The following is an 18186-nucleotide window of genomic DNA, read 5'->3' on the forward strand; positions in this document are numbered from 1 at the left end:
ATTAGCATACTATACTGTACTGGGCATGTTTCTTCTCCCACTACCTGTAAACTTCATTAGGGAGGCAACATGTTTCTCATCTCTTTACTCTAATGCCTCTTTTCATGCCTTTACAGAGATAGGAAAGAAATATATTCAAATCAAAAAAATGAATATAAAACCTAGATAACAAGACACTAAGTTGAGGACTTCAAAACTAATTCTGTAATTGAATTCCTTTCATGACAAGACAGTCTACTGTATAAAAATATGTTCTTATAGTCATTAAATAAATTTGGGTTGGAGAACTTTGTAATTAATCAGGGACAACCTCTAAACATGAAAAAAATGAAGGGTCACACAAAATAATTCTACTAATAATTTCAGAAGTTTTTAGTAATAATCTGGAGAGGAAACAAAGAAAATCACAGAAATCAAAGAAAATCAAACTAATCAACTTTTAAAGTATTTCCTTCCAATGTTAATTCAAATCTAGTTCTCTCCAACCTCAAACCATACTCCTTCTTGTGGCTTAAAAAAAGTAAACAGTTGGGGCTGTATAAATATTTCCAGTCTTTCAAAATTAAGAACCAAGGACATACTTTTTAGACAATAAGCCCCCAAAAATACTATAGACAGAGGGAAAGAAAGTGGAGGAAGGAAAAGCTACGAAAGAGAAAAAGAAATTGAGAGGGAACTAGAAAACAGGAAAAGAAAAAACAAGGTAATGGGATTTCTGGAGAGATCTGTACCAGAGCAAGGGGATGGAACAAGGAAAGAAAATGTCACATATCTTAACCCCTTAAGTGTCTCCACTCTTGGCAACCCCTTCTACAGAATTCTAAACTCAGTGCCATTTCTTCTGCTATCCAACCTGATGGGTGAGCATTTCCCTTCTGATCATATAAGAATGAATATATCCTATCCTTTCCAGTTTTCTGAGCTTTTCGGCCCCCAACCCCAGGAGTCTGTCTGGAACTTACTCATTACTATCTACAGATCATTCTTTCCCCATAACCCACCCTACTGAATGGAGAATTTTCCTGTAAAACAGAGACCTAAGTTGTACTGTGAGAACTTTAAGATAGCTGCATAACTGATTTTTCTTAAAGAAGGTGTAGCCTGAAGTCTCTGTATTTCAGAAAGCTTTTGGAGCTTCAGGTAAAATTTGGTCAAAGGCTAAATCTGGTGCCCTGGATAGAGGTCTGCATTCCCATCAAATCAATGAAAGGAACATTCTTGTTCCTGCAATGAGTTTGGTTGGAGATCAAGACTAGCTACATAATTTGTGAGGCCTAAGACACAGTGAAAATGCAGGAGCCCTTGTCCAAAAATTAATAAGAATTTCATGCTGTTATCGGCAGAGCATTAAACATGGCATGGGCTCTTCTAAGTATGACGTCCTGAACAACGAACTGCACAGGTCACACGCCCTTGAAACTGATCTGTAGAAAGCTTTATCTGGTGGAGACAACCGGGAGTGCAAGTGGGAAGAATGCAGAGGTAGCTAGTGTGGTCTGGTAATGAGTGACTGGCTCAAAGTGTAGACAAGTCACAAGCTGCTGGTGTGACTGAGTTGAAGTGTTATTAAAGATAGGAGAGTGTAGACGTGAAAGACGAAGAGAAGAAAAAAATAAGAGTAACAATGTGACTTTATCTGCCATTCAGTCATGAGTCATGCCCAGAAGCTGTGAGTGTCAATTCTTATTTATTAATATCTCTTTCTTTTAATCAAAATTGATAACAGCCACAATTGTTGAGCTCACTCAGCAATAAGAGCTTCCCTAAATACTAGTAGGCGTACTGCATGAATGATGGTGTGAAAAAGCGTTAGAGACTCCAAAGCAAAACAAAACCTCAAGAATATCTGAAGGTTTCTTTGGCTTTCAATTAAGCGTAATTCTCTTCTAGTTTAGCCTAATAATTGAGAAAAAGAAACAACATGCCTTATAATGTCTGCCTTGCCTACCTTAGAGGCCCATTGTAAGGATCTCTCAAAAATAAAGAATACGCTAGGATGTGATAAACTGTAACCTCCATACAACAAGAGGCAGTGCTGTCCAGCAGAGGAAGACCTGAAGCCAGAATGCACAGACCTGAAGATACTACCAACTCAATAATATACTACCAACTCAATGATTTACTACCTGTGACCTTGAAACAACTCTGAGCCTCACTTTCCTCTCCTGTAAAATAGAGATGATACCCTCCTATTTAACTCAAGGTGGGATAATGTGTATTTTTACTAAACTGTAAAGTGTTGCACAAATTTGAGGCATTATCATAAAAAGAATTGGCACTACCAAGGTCACCTTGGAAGCTAAAGAATTAAAGCTCTGAAGCCATAAAACTACAATCTCTCAGAGATTAACAACAGGTGATGAAGTTGTATTTCAGCCTTATTTAAGGAAAGATCATGATTGCAGAGGTAAATGGTGATGTAAATAAAGCATCTCCTTGAGTGTTTGTGTTAATCTCTTTGTTTTTGATCGGATGGTCATCTACATTCTGTCAGCCGTAGCACCTGCAAAAGAAGTAAACCATACTTCTGGTTTCATGCGAAAGCCAGCCAACCAGGATTTTCTCCCATGGTGCCTCATAAAGCCTTGTCTTTCTCAAGCAGAGCAAGCAAAATTTTCCTGCTGCCTGGGAAACAAACTGGGTTGCAATCCCAGAATCGCTTCCTGGGAAATATACTGAGTTGCAATCATGTCGTTAGACATGACATTTACCCTCAAGAAAGTCTTAAGGCCTCTCTACACCTCCCCACCTTCTTCCCACCACCCATTCCCTCTTCCCTCAATCTCCCATTAACCTTCCGTCCACTCCCATACCCTACCATTCATGAACAAGGAACAGTTATAATATGAACCGAGAACAAAATGGACCACCATTTAAAGGGCTTGAAATTTAATGGGAAGAATGAAGAAACTGAAAATCAATAGAAGTGATACGGTAAGATATGTATAGAACTGATTTCTGCTTTCTATGAAGAGCCCACTAAAGGAATGATGAGGTTACCTGTTTATCTCCAGTTGTGGCCTTAGGTAAGAAAGGTCAGAGAGTTATTAACAGCCACCTAATTTACCGGGTAAGAAACCGGGACAAAATTTGGCAACAAAGTCTTTGCTATAAATCTAATGTGTGCATTTTTCCCGAAGTAGCATCTGGTTGTATATCTTTGAGGACATAGTTAGACGTGTGGATTTAAGTCCTGTTTATCATCTTTGGAGAAATAAGACTAATTGTCACGGGCAGAATGCTGGTTCCACCTGAAAAGGTTATTTCAAGTGTAAATTCTAGACCTTTTAAGTAACAAAATGATACCAACTACCAGATCTGTTGCTTTTGCCTTTGGAATTACAGACTGTTAGGATTGTTGGTCGAACCTCAAAGAAGGTGGAGTTGAAATTTGAGAGTCACTGATGAGGCAGCCCTGAAATTTCATTAACAATCAACAAAGCCTGTCATTGCGCAGCTGCAGAGAAAATGCACTCTTACAATTGAAAATCTACTATTGGTAAGAAAGACCTGGGTTAGCAGCATTCAAACTCCTGTTCAGTACTTCTTCCTCAGCAGCTCCACACAGAGGTAATCACTGTTACCTCTGTACTCCTATACCTTACACATAGGGTTATCTTGTGTGTTCACTCCACATTGTCATTATTTGTTTACATGACTAGATGCTGATTACAGATTCTTCGAGGGCAAGGACTGGATCTTGTTCACTGTTGTGTCTACAGTGCCATACCTGACGCACAGTAGGTCTTAAAAACATTAAGTGAGAGAAAGCTGAGGAGTTCGGTAGACTGCTTTAAAGAAGTGTAGATACCAAATTATAGCTCATTTGCCATCCCCATGTCACTTAAAGAACCTAGGCATGTCATGTTTAGTCCTGGATACCATATTTTAGAGCATTTGGGAAATTAGAGTGTGTTCACTGCTGGAGATAGGATGGGTGGTAGCAGACTGGGGAAATGCTTGGCAGAATCTGGAAACCATGTCAAATGAAAGAACTGGGAACGATTAACTTGACTGAAAGAAGGCAAAGAAAAGACATGGTCACTCTCTTCAGATAGAAGAGCTTTGAAAAGCTCTCAAGTGGAAAAGGTAGTTAGATTTGTTCTGCATTACCCCAGAGGGCAAATTAAGGTGAATGATTAAAAAGTAAAAGGAAGCAGATTTTAGCTCACCAAAAGAAAGAGCATTCTAAAAAACCAACAACCAACAACAACAAAACAAACAACAAAAAACTCCAACAGAATGCAACAATAGTGGAAAAAGAGTGACCTCTGTCTTTGAAGTGATGAAAGCAAATGGCACAGGCCTCTAGAATCCCTTCCAATGTAGAGTTTCTAATTCTCCACGTACACCAGCAATATAAGCCTTTTTCCTAGACACTGTCTTCAATAGGTAGGACGGCAGAGGAGATAGCATGGAGCTCCTTAAGATGGAAGAGAGAGGAAGAGGAGAAAGTCCCTGAAAGGCAAGAGGAGATAGGTAGTTCTGAAGACAAATTTTCATGCTACAGTTTTGAATAATGCCTCTTCTAGTCAAAGAAAGCAGCTAACTGCAATAAGTAGGGTAATGTTTAAAAAAATTAATAATAAGCAAAATTATTTGGAATGTTGGGGAAAGGCACATCTTTCTGAAAGTTGTTACGGTACTTAAAAGATCTGCAATCACACATCTGTTTTCTTGTTTGGTTTACAATTGAGGGAATGGGAACAGAAGACTCCATGAAATTGAATGACACTTCACATTGATAAGCATTTCTGAAACAATATGGTAGCAATTTGAGGAATACATTGCATTCTCAAGCTGCATAAAGAGCAAAGAATATACCCTTTGATGCTTAATTTTAATAAATAATCTTACTTGTTACAAATACAGCATTTCACAATGAAAGCCTGTGTTTCAGTTCAGTAACACGATAAGATACGGCTTGTAAAAATGAGAATTGAGTTTAACTATGCTTGTGTTTTATTTTTCATTTATCATGTGAATTGCTTCTAAATAAGATTGTCTTACTTTATTAATTTGCATAATTACTGAAAAATACCATGTGATTCCAAATAACAAGCTTCTGAGAATATCATCTCAGATTTACTGAGACATTATTTTGAAAGTGACAAAACTTGATACACAATTAAGTTAAGAGTAAAAGTATATAAGCTCATTTTGTTGCCTTTGAGTCTTCAAAATATAAAGAGGTTATGTGGATTATACAATGAATTTTTGTGTTCAGATGCTGAACAGCTTGAAAGCCCAAAAGCAACTGGTAAGTACCATAATATCGTAAAGTAACAATAAGCCTGGTTTTGACAGAATAGGAGCCAGGTGGAGTTTTTTGTTTTTGTTTTTTTAATTGAATCAAGACTCTTGAAGAAAGATAAGACAAGTCTCCAATGAAAATCTAAAAATACTTGTTCAAATGTATTTGTATTTTTTCAATAGCACCCTTTCAAATTAGCTTGACAGTCTCTGGTCCCAGTCAGAAAATCCTGATGCCCTGTTTGAGTTCACCCAGTCAGCAAGTACAAACATTTCACTCAGCTGGATCTTCAAAAACATGGGCGAGGTGGAAAACATGGATATGGATAAAAAGCTGCAAGCCATACATTCACTATCACACATTGTTTAAAGAGCCAAGTAGTAAATGCTCCTCTTTAGGTGGAGGCTGCTCAAATATAACAAGGCTCACTGATAAAATAAATCCCTTGGCCTGTCTTGGGCAAGCTGATGAACAGGACCCCTGACTGTCTTCCCTAACATCCCAGGGATGGCAGCAGAACAAAAGCAGAGACAAAAGCCACACCTCTTTCTCCTGCCTCCCACATCCTCCTCTTAATCATTTGAAACTGAAAGTTTGGTAACGGCAGTCCTGCCTAAAATACTGCTTGTTTACTTAAGATGACATTCCGGAAGCTGAAAAGTGGTCATTACAATCCTGCTCTCCTTTCTTTCGAGTCATGACTTGAGTAAATCTGTGACTTTCATGAGGAAGGAACATCGTGGCTGAAGAATGATATATAAAATAAAAACCTTTGTATCCTAGGCAGAATCTTGGCAGGAGAATTGTATTTTTTCTAGTAATTAACTGGGTGACATTGATTCTCTTAAAAGGTCTCAGTATTGTTTCACACACTCCAGCCTTCAGTCTCCAACCAGATGAAGAATCTTATTTGTCTGTTGTTGGGTCAAAAGATGTTCCCCACAGCTGTTAGGAATCTTATTGCCTGGATAAAACAGGGCATATTTCACAGGAACTGTTCATATGGGCGGTGAGCTTGTTGCGAGGCACAAGGCCAACAGCTGGATGGAAATGGCAGGTTCTGGGCCAGCTGAAACTCTCTGCTTTCAAGTTTTGCGTGTCGTGCACATACACATAAACACACATGCGCGCACATACGCACACACACACACACACACACTTACACGACCAGCCTGGGAATGTTAAACAACTCCAGATTTATTTTTTAATATGAACGAAAATGTCTAGTGTGGCCTAGAGGTTTGGCAGAACCAGGCAAGCCTACTCTTTCTCACCACAGGCTGGAGGCATCTGGGCCAGGCCTAAGAAGTGGCTGCAGACCATGGAGATGAAGGGTTTGTGAGTGCAGGCTCATCCCCTCAGCGGGGTGATGCAGAAAGGAAGAAAAAATCATGCAAAGCAACTTAGCCATCATAGCATCTGAATGATTATCTAGCCAAACTCATACTTTTTAAGAAAAGGAAACTGAAGTCCAAAGTATACAGTGAACTAAAAGGAACCATTTCCTAATTAGGTCCAGGTTAAGGCCTTCAGAGAGTCTAGTAAACTCCAAAAGGATTGTGGTGTCCACCAGTACGTCATTCAATACAAAACATTAAACAGTCTAATGAGGTAGTATAACATTCTGATTTTTTCCCACTAGGCTTAACTTAAAATGTCTTTTTGGAAATATTTCATGTCACATGCTTTCAGAAATAGTTTCTCCTATCATTAGACACCCTCTACTGCGCTGGTGCTCCGAGTCTACGCTTATCTTGCCTATTGAGAATCCAGCTTTGCTTCTGACCCCAGGGCTGAGCAATTTCCACACCCTTGTAACCTTCCTCATCCTCTATCCTTGAGTCATGGACTGCCTGGACTGGCAGGTTCTGGCAGGTTCCCCTTTCCAGTCTGCATCCAGGGGCAGGGAGGAGAGGGAGGAGAGGGAAGAGAGGGAGGGAGAGTGCCTTCACATTAGCCATGCCAGGTAGCTGCTCAGCCTCTGCTAGAAAGTGCCAGTGAGGACAATACATTCTCTCCTAGGATGGTCTGTTCCGTTTCCGGACAATAGCTCTGATTCTTAAAAAGTTCTTTCCTGGGTTAATTTGGAGTGGTCTTGCTATAGCCTCCATTTCATAACATCGGGCTCTGAGGCCCATGGACAGAACTTTACATTCATCTTATTGAATTGTGTTTGTTATTAAAACCACAAAGATATTTGTAGATTTTGTCTACTATATTACCATCCTTCCCTATTTATTTATTTATTTAAGACAGGGTCTTTCTCTTTTGTCCAAGCAGGAATGCAGTCATGTAACTATAGCTCACTGCAGGCTTGAGGCTCAAGTGATTCTCCCACCTCAGCCTCCCAAGTAGCTGGAACTACAGGCATGCACCACCACACCTGGCTAATTTTAATAAAATTTTTGAAGAGATGAGATTTTGCTCTATTGCCCAGACTGGTCTCTGGCCTCAAGTGATCCTCCAACCTCAGCTTCTCAAAGTGCTAGGTTTACAGGCACGCGCCACTGTGCCTGGCCTTCACAACTTTAATTCAGCACCAGTATAATAATCATCTCTTCATTATCATCATATGTCACTGACAAAAAGGTAGGAAAAGATAAAACAGTAAGAAATAACCATGCTTGTTGCTTTAAACATTTTTAAGTAAACACTAATCTATTAATCACCTGCCTTAGAGTAAATTTTTCTGTAAGTTGTAAATACATCTATTACAGTACCTTATTCGGAGGCTCAGATGTGCTGTCCCACTAAGATGTAAGCTCAGTGTCTAGTACAGTGCCTGGCCCATAGAATATGTCCCATAGTCATGTTATGACTATGAACCGCTAGTATTCTCTCAGGGATCCTGTGCTGGTTACTAGTGATCACTATTTCTTTGTCTACTAAGTACGTAAAATCTATTATCTTCAGAGTCTATTCTAAAAGTTTCCCATAACACCCACTTATCTATAGTTTCAGAGTATTAATACTTTTTTCTCCCTCAAAAATTGCAACTGTATTTGTCCCCATTTGCTGGTTCTTATTGTACACATGGTGTCTTAGTTAACTACTAATAATATTTCAGCTATTTAATGTGTAGTCTGTCTTAGGATACCAAGATTTCATTTATAAAGTCAAGAGAATGTAAATTCATTTAGAACAGTCAATTCTGCTCATTTAAATGAATATTTCCAAAGCCTATTCTGTGCTAGGCTCTGTATTGACACTAGGGATATAAAAGCTAATTTGATTTAATCCCTGCCTTCACAAGGTTTCTAGTCCAGGGAGGAAAAATCAGAAGGTTTCAACACAATGTACAAAAGATATTGGAGACATCCAGAGAGGGTAAGGGGTGACAGCCAAATATTAAGAGGAAATAATACATGGACATAAGCTTGAGGGATCAACAGAAATTCACTGCACCAAAAAGCAAGAGGAATGCATATTGAGAAGAAAAACAGAATGAACAAAAAGCACAGAGGTGTGAATTTGCATGAAATGCACAGGGGCTAGAATGTTCTAGAGTAAAGCATGTTTTGAAGCACAGAGCCACGGGAGATGACGCTGGAGAGCTGGAGCGTCGGCCAGCTCTCCATGGGAAATAGTGTGGACTTACTGGAGATAAATGGAGAGATGTTAGAGGCAGAACCATTGTGCACTATGTGATGATGGATTTATTATAAAAAAGTAGAGCCAATACAATTGTAGGAGTCGCTGGGGAAGTGGGCATCCAGGCAGAAGTAGGAGGAACAGAAAGATCATCCACCAAGCACAGTCATTCACCAAAGTGGGATTTCAAGGGGGAGGTATAAGGGGTTATCTAAGGAAGCAGGGCTTCTTTGATGTGACTGCTTCAGGGAGTCACCCCCAAATGACTGGTTGTGGTCCTAGGGCAGCTGTTGGTCCAGGGGTCGGTTGGGAAGGGTTGCTGAAAGGAAAGGGGAGGGAGAGTGATGACAGTCTGGAACTTGTTGGCACCTTTAATTCTGTCTGCCTCTGCATCTAACCACAAAGACTCTCAATGAATAATGGCTGCTGCTTCACTTCTGCCTTCCAAGTTCACAGTCTTGTACACATTCCTCTCTTGCCAACTCTAACTCATTACATACAGAGAAGGAGACTCTAAATAAGTGTAGGTTAGTCTAACAGTATAAACTTCCACAGTCAAGAAGAGGGGAAACAGAGATGCATCCAAAACATTCCACAAGAAAGACCCAGGGAGAAAGACACTGCTGGTACACTACTCACAACTCTCCAGCTAAGCCAGGAATGCCACAGGATTCTTGACGCTTTCTGTACTATGAAAACCCTCTGATGACTTGTTCAAGACTCAAAGGGATAAAGTTAACTGATTGGCCAAGCCATGGTCACCTACCTGTGCTTGCTGCCAGAGAGAAGAGGAGAGGAAATATCTGCTTCACTTTGGCTTCCATAGAGGGAGACAGGGTTCTTCATTCCTTCTATTTAGGAATTTTCCCTTCAAATAGGAAGGTTGTTTGGATGCTTCAGAAGAATGACAGTGAAGATAAATATCCATAGTCCCTGGTCAGATTTAAATATTAGAAAAGAAACAATCGCACAAGTGCATAGAGGATAGATTTTGGTAAGGCTCTCTCTCCCAATATGTATGAGGGTAGGTTGAAGTAAGAATGCATCTTCACATTTCAACAGCTTAAAAAACAAGAAGGTTCTTTCTTTTCTATGTAATAGTCTACAGTGAGTATTAGATATGACAGTGAAACTCAGGGACCCAGTCTGTGTCATCTTCAACATGTAGCTTCTAAGGTCATGCTGGATGTTCAAATCCCAAGGAGCCAAAGAGAAAATAAAGGAACTAGTATGTGTGAAGGGGTTTCATACGCTAGTCTAAAAAATAGCACATGTCACTACTACAGATGTTCTGCTGGAAAGCACTTGATCACATGGCCTCACTTAATAGCAAAGGGGGCTGGAAAATGTGGCCTGGCTATGTGCTCCCAAGAGAAGAGAATGGATTTTGGTGGTCAGTTATTGGTTTCTGCCAAGTAGTCTACCCATGTGGTTCAGAATTCAAATCCATCTGAGTAGACTTACCTAATCTGGGTCACCAAATTTTATGTAATGGGACAGATAAATATTTTAGGCTTCAAAGCCAGATAGTCTCTGTAACAACTATTCACGTTGGCTCTTGTACTACAAAGACAGCCATAGACAATGTGTTTTTAAAAAAAGGCAGGGGGGTAGAGGGCTGTGTTCTAATAAAACTTTATTTATAAAAATAAAAGGCTAAGGATGGTGGCTCATGCCTGTAATCCCAGCACTTTGGGAGGTCGAGGCAGATGGATCTCTTGAACCTAGGAGTTGGAGACCAGCCTGGGCAACATGGCGAAACCCTATCTCTACAAAAAATGCAAATACTAGCTAGGCATGTTGGCACATACCTGTGGTCTCACCTACTCAGGAGGCTGAGGCGAGAGGATCGATTGAGCCCAGGAGGTTGAGGCTGCAGTGAGCTGTGATTGTGCCTCTGCACTCCAGCCTAGGCAACAGAGTGAGATCCCGTCTCAAAAATAAAACAAAAACAGAAATAGCAGAAGAAAGGATTTGGCCTGCAAGTAATAGTTTGCTGACCCCTGATATCAGTTCTACTGTGAATATTGCTCTCCTTAAGAGAGATGGAGCCAAAGTAAAAGCTGATGAACTTTGCTTTCCCTTTGTCATTCATCAACACTTTACCTTTTGCCCAATCTTTTCCTCCTTTTCTGTTCTTTCTCTTTGCATTTCCTCATTTCTCTTCAACTTTTTTTTTTTTTTTTTGGTCTCAAGCTGGGTTATTCCACCATTCCTTTTCCCTACTCATGTTTATTCTCCATGGACCATGGTTCTGTTAATTTCAATGATCAAACAATCCTTTCTGCATAGCAATTGATTCACACTTGCCTTTCTTTTGTCTCCTTAGCTAAGCAAAATATCACATGTCTCTCCCTTCAGCTGCAAAGATGAAGCCAGAGGCCCTTTTTGCCATGATCACAACACCTTCCACAAAGGCCAACTGGACTCATTACTATGACTCTGATCTATGGACAAGAGCCATGTATTTGGTACAAGCTCACAAGGAGACAGTTCTCCATGGTTCTCTTCCGTTTCTTCATGTCTTATGAACAGAAGTATTGGCAGCCTTTTGTTTCAGACTAACTTTTCAAGGATATTTTTGTAGTGATGTCTCCTTGAGGACAAAGGTTGGGTAGGTTTGCTTGCAACCCACTATTAGGATTTAAGGTTTCTTAAGCTCAGTGTACTTCTCCTGTAGCACAATCCACAGCATAGATAGGTGTCTGTCTCTTAGCCCTTGTCACATGGCACTGTGTGAAATGGGGCTTGGAAACTGGCATAAATGATAACTATTTGGTTACTGCTATGGCTGTAAGTAATAAACTGCTTTTTGGCATCTTCATTCTTCTGCCAGCATCCATGAATCGGTGGCAGGCTAACTTGATAGCTTGTTGGCAGGGTGAAATCTCAGAGCCTTCACTGCTCTTGACACATTGTACCTCCCCCAAAATAAAAAAAAAAAAACTTTTTTACTGAGTAGTAAGTCATCTCTAGAAATTAAACTATGGCATAGCAGAACATGAAACTTTACAGAGATATGCAAGGTTTTCTTTAAAGGGAGTGGTTAATTAAGGTTGTGACTCCACTCCTTTCTAGCCTCTCAAGAATGTAATTGTTTTTTTTTTTTTTTTTTTTTTTTTTCTGAGACAGAGTCTCGCTCTGTCGCCCAGGCTGGAGTGCAGTGGCACGATCTCGGCTCACCGCAAGCTCCATATGTTTTGTCAATTGCATTCAGCTTTGAACAGGCATTGCACTAACAGAAAGAGAATTCTGTTTGTCCTAAAAGCAGTAAGATGTGGACAAGATGAAGCAACTCAGACCCCCTTCAGTTGATCTGTTGATGGATACTAACCTACTATCCATGTAAAGAACTACTGTGTTTAGCACTAGGATAGAAAGTAGGGGAAAATGATGCGGGGAATTCTATCAAGGAACTGATGACTAGAGAAACAAAAAGCACCTAATATCAGGAAGTGGAATCAACCCAAAGTCCTATAAGTTTTACTTGAATTCACTCATGAGTATGTGAAGGAGAGAGGACTGGTGGGACTTGGAGAGATATTTTGACACTAGATGAAGACAGATTAGAGCTACCTGGGGTTAAAGGCCAAGTGTGCTGAAGGAGCTGAGTTTTGAAGCAATGTTCATGGGGCAACGGAAAGGCATACATTTTACAAGGAAAGCTGATGGCATTTCAGGCAGTTCCATCCTTGATCGGTGGCACAAAGGTGAAAATGAAAAAAAGAAGCAATACAGTCTAAGAGAAAGACAATAGGTGGCGGGAAAGGTGACCTGGCCTAAGCCCAGCTCTGTCAGTAACTAGCCATAGGACCCAGCCTATCTCAACCTGTCTTTAGATGAAAATAAGGGGTGAATGATATGGTCTTTCAAAAAAGGTGGGGGGGGCTGTAATTATGTATTTTTTGGGGGGGAAGAAGCAAGTTAACCTGACAAACCAGAGTGTTAATATAGAGTTATAATGACAATTACACTGGGAAGATGGGCTGAGAAATTGGCAGTGGGTGAAGACACTTGTAACTGATTCAAGGATCAATAGGAAGTCACTGCTGGTCCTTGAGCAAAAATGACAAGATTAAAATATCTGTGAAATAATTTTTGTTTAAATTGCTAAAGAGAACTTTTGATATAACTATATTCAATCGCAAATTGTTTTTTCAAGGGACTTGTCAAAGTGACACTTTCATCTACCCAAATAAGGGTGATGATAATTAAAATATCAACTAAATTGTTTCTCTGCTAACTGTTGAAAGATTGGGAGTATTAATTGCCTGGATGGTAGAAAAGAAATGTTTGAGACATGAAGTTATTAATAGATGAATCTTTTGTATTATTTAGGGCGTTTTTTTAAATCTGTGAGAGTGTTGTTGCTTGCTACAGACTTCTTCATAGGAACTGGTTGGCATTGATCTGATTATGATTCACAAGCCAAAATTTAACCCTATATTAAAGTTTACATGTGTATAGCCATATAGAAAACTAACTACATTTTCTTATTCTATTCTGTTGTCTCATTGTCAGCCTTGTATCTTATCACAGATGAGTACTTCCAGGAGGATATCAGTAACTTCGGTAGATGTTCTCATTTCTCTTACTGTCACGAGCCAGCTTGTCTGGGGGTCTAGAGGCACAATGTGACATGGTACCCTTTGATAGCTAATCTAATGCCTTGGATAGAACTAGAAAGGGCCAGTAACGGCCCTTTGTTTGGCCCCCAGTCAAACAGCATCTTACTTTTCACATTAAACTTTATTTCTTATTCTATTTTCAAGATGATGATAATCAACATAGGCTTTTCCATATTTGAGACAAATATCTGAATACTCATTTGAGGACACAGGAAAAGAAGGTTAAAGAGAAGGTTTAAAGAAAGGGTTTCCATGTGCAGGTGAGGATTGTTCCAGTAGCAAAGATATTTGTAAGTCTCCTATCAAAAGAAACTTCCTCCAACCTCTCAAAGCTTATATTCAAATTGTTTACTTTAAAGAAAATATAAATAGCTCTAATTTCAGATTGCCCATATGTTCTTTCCAAGGATATAGAGCTCAATTTAATGTAAATTATAGATTAAAAGTTGCTTCAAAGCTGCTCATATCTGGTGGGATATTCTGGACTAGAAATTCAAAAGTTAGGATTTATCCTTAACAATGATTATTTGTTAAATCAAAATGGCAACTCGGATTTTTCTCCAGCCTAAATTGCATACATAGTTTGGAAGACTAGGAGGAGATGGTGAGTACGATCAAAGGAAGTGAGGAAAACAAAGCAACAGATATCATTGTCGACATTTTCCCTCCAAAAACAGGTAAGATTTTTCTTCATTTCCCTCAGCCCCAAATCAGCTCCTAAAATGAGCTATTTGAAAAGCTACAGGTGGAGCTAACATTCTCCTCAAGGTAACATTCTGAGTAACAGATTTTTCTACTGGAAAAACACATTTTACTTTTTACCAATCTGAAAACTTGGTCTGATATAAGAAGTGGGTTGGATTAGTTTTATATTTTTTCCTTCATAACGTTTTCTGATTAGGCCTTCCTTCGGGCCGTTTCATCTCTTCTTTACAGAGCAATGCGATTTTTGTTTTATCATCCTATAGGTAAAACATAAACACAACTAGAAATGAAAATAGCTTTTGGGAATGGAAAACAGGTAAGCCTGAGTGGCTTAGATTCAGAATGACACACAGATTCTTCCTTTTAATGGCCCTTAGTGTCTGGGAAGTGATCAGCCCTGGGCGAATAGAATTAAGACAATAGGATAATGAAGTATCGAAACCATTCCTTCCAAAAAAATGTATTAAGTCACTATTAAGAGCGTGGCACTTTATGCACATTCTCAGTTACCCCCAAGAGAAGGTAGCATTATGCTCTCATTTTATAGTTGTAGACATCTCAGAGAAGTTAAATAATTTGCACCAGAGCTTTCATCCATTCTTTCAGCAAATATTAATTGAGGACATGCAATGTATTGAAGATTATAATGGCTTCAGGTATGCAACAATGAACAAAGAGTTAAAACCCATGACCTCATGGAATGTGCATTCTGGAGAGGGAGACATATAATAAAGAAATATAATGAGACTGAAAAACACTATAAAGGAAGAGAAAACAGGAAAGGGGTCTGGGAAGTAATGGGATTATAGAATTGCAGATACAATGGTAACTGAAAGCCTCTTTGAGAAGGTGCCATATTGCAGAGACACCCCCCCAACTCAAAAAAAATACAAAACTAAAAAAAAATACAGCACGCTGACATCTGTGGGAAAAGACAGATCAACAAGTGGAAAGGCCCTGAGTCAGAGAGTCCTTGCCTTGTTTGAGGAATAGCAAGAAGGCCATGTGACAGAGAGGAATGAGGAAGGAGGAGAATTATAGATGTAGCACTGCAGCCAGAGCCTTGACCATGTGGGACTTTGAACGCCATGGAGGGAACTTGGGATTTTATTTTGTGTGGCATGAAGCCTTTAGAGGGTTTTGAACAAAATTATAGTTACGGTCTGAATGAGTATCACAAAATTGATACGTTGAAATTTAATCCCTAGTGCAACAATATTAAGCTAGGTGGCCTTTGGGAGGTGATTAGGTCATGAGGGCTCCAACCTCATGAATGGATTAATGCTCTTTTAAAAGGGGTGGAGGGAACTAGCTAGCTAGGCCCCCTTTTGCCCTTCTGTCCTTTATGCCATGTGAGGACACAGTGTTCATGCCCTCTGGAGGATGCAGCAACAAGGCACCACCTCGGAAGTAGAGACTTCTTCCAGTCTTCTCTAACCAGAGAAGTCTTCCAGTCTTCCAGACTTCTCTAACCAGAGATGTCCGCTTAGAGACCAGTTGGTCCCTAAGCAGACATCAAATGCTGGCACCTTGATCTTGGACTTCCAGCCTCCAAAACTATGAGAAATAAATTTCTGTTTTTTTCATAAATTACCCAGTCTCAGGTATTTTGTTACAGGAGCACAAATGAACTAAGACAATGATATAATATTTACATAATTTAAAAAAAATCATCATGACTTTCATGTGGAAAATAGATTGATAAGAGAGGGGAATGGAGGTGGAGCCTAAGCAGAGAGTACTGCAGTATTGCATGTAAGAAATGCTCACCACTCTGATGAGGGTAGCTGTGGTAGATGTGGTGAGACAGCATTGAGTGCTGGGCATAGACTGAAGTAGATCTTACAGTATTTGATGACAGACATGATAATGATTGTAGGTGGAACTGAGAGAAAGAGATAATTCGATGATAAAAACCAGGTTTCTGGATTAGCTGGATGTGTAAAGGTACAGTTTACAGCTATGAGGTTCATTGGAGGTAAGGGTTCAAGAATGTACTTTGAGGATTTGTTAAATTTAAGTTTTCCATTAAATGTATCAGTAAAAATGTCAACCGAGGAGTTGGTGTTTAGCAAAGAAGGCTGGGCTACAGATAAAAATCTGGGAGACCTCTATGAGATTGGGTGTGAGGGTAGAGCAAAGAAAGAAAAGAAGAGGAGGCCTGAAGAACAGAAGAGGAGGACTACTTCCCAGGACACTCTAAAATCTAGAACTAGGAAGAGGATGTGGACCCAGCAAAAGAGACTGAGCAGAAGAAGTTTGGAGGTAGGATGAAAATGGATAGAATATACAGGTTCTAAAAACTAAGTAAATAAAATGTTCCCAGAACAGTGGTAACCAACCCTGTTAATTAATACTGACAAATGTGATAAGATGAGTACTGGGAACTGGCCATTAAATTTGACACCATGGAAGTCAATGGAGCCATGATCTAGAATTGACAAGGTTGATTTCCCATGGAGTGTTAGGAATGAGACCTGATTGGAAAAGGTTCAAGAAAAAGTGAGATGCCTGAATCCAAACAACCATTTTGAATCCAGACAAACATTTTGAGTGTCTGAATCCAGACAACCATTTTGTGTTTTGCCATAAAAGGGAAAGGAGATGAGAGAGAAAAGGGATCAGAACCAGAAGGGATTATAAGGTCGAGGGAGAGTTGACTCATTTCTAGGATCAGAGGTCTATGCAAATGGAGGATCCCAGTGTTAATGAGAGTCTATGTTTTTTGTTTTTTGTTTTTTTGTTTTGTTGTTTTGTTGTCTTGCTCTTTCGCCCAGGCTGGAGTGCAGTGGCACAATCTCGGCTCACTGCAACCTCAGCCTCCCAGGTTCAAGCAATTCTTCTGCCTTGGCCACCTGAGTAGCTGGGACTACAGGTGTGAGCCACTGTGCTAGGCTAATTTTTGTATTTTGAGTAGAGATGGGGTTTCACCATATTGGCCAGGCTGGTCTTGAACTCCTGACCTTGAGATCCACCTGTCTCAGCCTCCCAAAGTGCTGGGATTACAGGCGTGAGCCACTGCACCTGGTTTGCTGGTTTTAAGCTACAAATTTCCAGTCCAAATCCACCCTTCTCAACTCTGCTTTTTAAATTTTGAGGACTAAGACTCTACAAACCTATTTTTCTGTTTCTGACTGGCTCTCTGTAAGTTCTGCCATTAGGGAACTCTAGGAAGAGTCTGGGAGACTGGAATAAAGGGAAATGTCCATGCTCCTTCCTGTTTCCACAATTCCCATCAGTACCTCCCCAGCAATGCTTCTTCACGCTGGTAACAGTGGCTTCTGTGAGCAGCAGTTGGTTCCAATTTTTGTGGTTACTTCTTTCCTCTACTGCTAAAACCATCAGCATTGTGCCCCCTTACCAATATCCAAACCATCAAGATGGCACTCTCTTCTCTGTGTTCTGAGTCCTGGCTTTGCAGGCTCCTCCTCTGAGCCCCTGAGGCACTAGCATCAGCACAGCACAGCAGTCCCATCTTCAGAAGTCTCCATGAAGGCCCCTCTTAAAAGCTTCCAGGTTCAAAAACCCCCAACCTTTTCCCTGGGTTCTCCTAGCCCTTGGGGTTACAGCTGCTTCCTGCAGTTCTGTTTTCTCAGTGTTCCCTTTTAGTCTTCCCATCTTTCAATAATTATTTAACAGCTTTCCTAAAATAAATTCTCTCTATCAAAATAACTTAGTGGTCATATTTTCTTGACTGAACACCGACCTGGAGTCAGAATCAGGATTTCAATCCAGGACTGCTAAGGGTCAAAGCCCATACCCTCCTCATGAAGCCATGCTGTCTATCCTGCAAAACTGTTTTGAGCCTTTCAAAAATGTTCTAATAAAAGTATAAATGAGGACTTACTCTCCATAAAACTAAAGAGTCTTTTTGATACATGTACTAATAATATTTTGGTCTCTTTTCTTGCCTCTGTCTTCCACCACCTCCCCTTACCCCCACTTGAACTTTTTTGATCTCCAAAACTTCTATTAAAATGTCATTTCCTCCTAGTGTTTGCTTTTTCA

At 40.0% G+C, this 18186-nt stretch overlaps 1 long non-coding RNA gene across 2 annotated transcripts in view; it reads right to left on the reverse strand.

Moving 5' to 3' along the window:
* Window positions 1-18186, reverse strand: part of LOC134733700 (uncharacterized) — a 345729-nt gene that overhangs the window by 117153 nt on the left and 210390 nt on the right. The window lies entirely within an intron of this gene.

Source organism: Symphalangus syndactylus, chromosome 12 (genome assembly GCF_028878055.3).
Source record: "Symphalangus syndactylus isolate Jambi chromosome 12, NHGRI_mSymSyn1-v2.1_pri, whole genome shotgun sequence".
In the NCBI taxonomy this organism is placed as follows: domain Eukaryota; kingdom Metazoa; phylum Chordata; class Mammalia; order Primates; family Hylobatidae; genus Symphalangus; species Symphalangus syndactylus.